At 47.8% G+C, this 3,990-nt stretch overlaps 1 pseudogene; it reads right to left on the bottom strand.

Moving 5' to 3' along the window:
• Positions 1-3,788: 3,788 nt before the first annotated feature.
• Positions 3,789-3,990, bottom strand: part of LOC134010058 (ceramide-1-phosphate transfer protein-like) — a 3,844-nt pseudogene continuing 3,642 nt past the window's right edge.

The raw sequence follows: 3,990 nt of genomic DNA, 5'->3' as shown, positions 1-3,990 counted from the left end.
AGAGGGAAGGAGAGCGCGAGGGCTAGTTCAGGATGGTTTTCCCAGAGTTCATCTGGGTTCCAGGCACAATGACCCTCAGTGGGATTACTGGATTAACATGGGGAACACACACACACACACACTCTTATAACCACACACACACTCTTATAACTACACACACACTCTTATAACTACACACACACTCTTATAACTACACACACACTCTTATAACTACACACACACTCTTATACTTATACTCTTATACTCTTATAACCACACACACACTCTTATAACTACACACACACTCTTATAACTACACACACACTCTTATAACCACACACACACTCTTATAACTACACACACACTCTTATAACTACACACACACTCTTATAACTACACACACACTCTTATAACTACACACACACTCTTATAACTACACACACACTCTTATAACTACACACACACTCTTATAACCACACACACACTCTTATAACTACACACACACACTCTTATAACTACACACACACTCTTATAACTACACACACACTCTTATAACTACACACACACTCTTATAGCTACACACACACTCTTATAACTACACACACACTCTTATAACTACACACACACTCTTATAACTACACACACACTCTTATAACCACACACACACTCTTATAACCACACACACACTCTTATAACTACACACACACACTCTTATAACCACACACACACACTCTTATAACCACACACACACTCTTATAACTACACACACACTCTTATAACCACACACACACACTCTTATAACCACACACACACTCTTATAACCACACACACACTCTTATAACTACACACACACTTTTATAACTACACACACACTTTTATAACTACACACACACTCTTATAACCACACACACACACTCTTATAACCACACACACACACTCTTATAACCACACACACACACTCTTATAACCACACACACACACTCTTATAACCACACACACTCTTATAACTACACACACACTCTTATAACCACACACACACACTCTTATAACCACACACACACTCTTATAACCACACACACACACACACACACACACTCTTATAACCACACACACACTCTTATAATCACACACACACACACACTCTTATAACCACACACACACACACTCTTATAACCACACACACACACACACTCTTATAACCACACACACACACACTCTTATAACCACACACACACTCTTATAACCACACACACACTCTTATAACCACACACACACACACACACTCTTATAACCACACGCACACACACACTCTTATAACCACACACAAACAACCACACGCACACACACACTCTTATAACCACACACAAACTCTTATAACCACACACACACACACTCTTATAACCACACACACACACACTCTTATAACCACACACACACACACACACTCTTATAACCACACACACACTCTTATAACCACACACACACTCTTATAACCACACACACACACACACTCTTATAACCACACACACACTCTTATAACCACACACACATACTCTTATAACCACACACACACACACACTCTTATAACCACACACTCACACACACTCTTATAACCACACACTCACACACACTCTTATAACCACACACACACTCTTATAACCACACACTCACACACACTCTTATAACCACACGCACACACACACAAACTCTTGTAACCACACACATACACACTCTTTCACATACACACACTGCTTAGACATGTGTTTTTGGTTAGTGTTTAAACACATTCAAACACATTTCACATGTTGGTAAAATGTGTAAAGAGGAGGAAAGAGACGGAAGAGGAGATAGAGAGAGGAGGGAGAGAGAGAGAGGAGGGAGAGAGAGAGGAGGGAGAGAGAGAGAGAGGAGGGAGAGAGAGAGAGAAGGGAGAGAGAGAGGAGGGAGAGAGAAAGAGGAGGGAGAGAGAGAGAGGAGGGAGAGAGAGAGAGAGGAGGGAGAGAGAGAGAGGAGGGAGAGAGAGAGGAGGGAGAGAGAGAGAGAGCAGGGAGAGAGATGAGGGAGAGAGAGAGGAGGGAGAGAGAGAGAGAGGAGGGAGAGAGTGAGAGAGAGAGGAGGGAGAGAGAGAGAGAGAGAGAGCAGGGAGAGAGATGAGGGAGAGAGAGAGGAGGGAGAGAGAGAGAGAGAGAGGAGGGAGAGAGTGAGAGAGAGGAGGGAGAGAGAGAGAGGAGGGAGAGAGTGAGAGAGAGAGGAGGGAGAGAGTGAGAGAGAGGAGGGAGAGAGAGGAGGGAGAGAGGGAGAGAGGAGGGAGAGGGAGAGAGAGAGGAGGGAGAGAGGGAGAGAGGAGGGAGAGAGTGAGAGAGAGGAGGGAGAGAGAGAGAGGAGGGAGAGGGAGAGAGAGAGTAGGGAGAGAGTGAGAGAGAGAGGAGGGAGAGGGAGAGAGAGAGAGAAGAGGGAGAGAGAGAGAGAGAGAGGAGGGAGAGAGGGAGAGAGAGTGGAGGGAGAGAGGGAGAGAGAGAGGAGGGAGAGAGTGAGAGAGAGGAGGGAGAGAGAGAGGAGGGACAGAGTGAGAGAGAGGAGGGAGAGAGTGAGAGAGAGAGGAGGGAGAGAGGGAGAGAGAGAGGAGGGAGAGAGTGAGAGAGAGGAGGGAGAGAGAGGAGGGAGAGAGTGAGAGAGAGGAGGGAGAGAGTGAGAGAGAGAGGAGGGAGAGAGTGAGAGAGAGAGGAGGGAGAGAGTGAGAGAGAGAGGAGGGAGAGAGTGAGAGAGTGAGAGAGTGAGAGAGGGAGAGAGTGAGAGAGAGAGGAGGGAGAGAGAGAGGAGGGAGAGAGGGAGAGAGAGGGAGAGTGAGGAGGGAGAGAGTGAGAGAGAGAGGAGGGAGAGAGTGAGAGGGAGAGAGGGAGAGAGTGAGAGAGGGAGGAGGGAGAGAGGGAGGAGGGAGGAGGGAGAGAGAGAGAGAGGATGGAGAGAGTGAGAGGGAGAGAGGGAGAGAGTGAGAGAGGGAGGAGGGAGAGAGGGAGGAGGGAGGAGGGAGAGAGTGAGAGAGGGAGGAGGGAGAGAGGAGGAGGGAGGAGGGAGAGAGAGGGAGGAGGGAGAGAGTGAGAGAGGGGGAGGAGAGAGAGAGAGGAGGGGAGAGAGGGAGAGAGGAGGAGGGTGAGGAGAGAGAGTGGAGGGAGAGAGGGAGAGAGAGAGAGAGGAGGAGAGAGTGAGAGAGGGAGAGAGGGAGAGAGTGAGAGAGGGAGAGAGGGAGGAGTGAGAGGGAGGAGGGAGAGAGGGAGGATGGAGAGAGGGAGAGAGAGAGATGAGGATGGAGGAGGGAGAGAGAGGGAGGAGGGAGGAGGAGTGAGCGAGAGTGAGAGAGGAGGATGGAGAGGGAGGAGGGAGAGAGAGAGAGAGGGGGAGGAGGAGAGAGAGAGGGAGGAGGGAGGAGGGAGAGAGAGAGAGAGGATGGAGAGAGGGAGGAGGGAGGAGGGAGAGAGGGAGAGAGGGAGGAGGCAGATTATTGTCACTAGGAGCTTTCTAGCTCTAACCCTATCTTGCTCACTCAGCTCTCTAGCTAATGAAGCTCATCACACACACACACACACACCACCTCCCTAGTCTAATTCTCTATAAGCCTATCAAAGCTGTCTGTGAGGGTTACATGAGACAGAAGACAACAGTGTGTGTTTGTGTGTGTGTTTGTGGGAGAGACCAATGTTTTCCACGTGGAGCTACATGTTCCTTACACCCCTCTGCTGGTGGCAGAGCTGCACTGCAGAGCTGCATGGACACACAAGAATTACATTTGACAAATACAATGTAACTTTGACAATGTTTATGTATTTTTATTCAGATTGAAACACAGAATAAAAAAATTATTAAACTAATGTTTAGACAGATGGATGAGGTGACTGCTATCAAAAGAGAAAAGTCTAAACACTTTGTTTGTCATTGTGGTTCCTGTGGGTATTCTCATAGCTGCATAGCTGAGATCTGGTTCCTGGACTCTGACTGTCAAACATTCAGCAAAAT

This window comes from Osmerus eperlanus, chromosome 23 (assembly GCF_963692335.1).
Source record: "Osmerus eperlanus chromosome 23, fOsmEpe2.1, whole genome shotgun sequence".
Taxonomy (NCBI): Eukaryota; Metazoa; Chordata; class Actinopteri; order Osmeriformes; family Osmeridae; genus Osmerus; species Osmerus eperlanus.
This window is presented reverse-complemented; position numbering and strand designations above follow the sequence as displayed.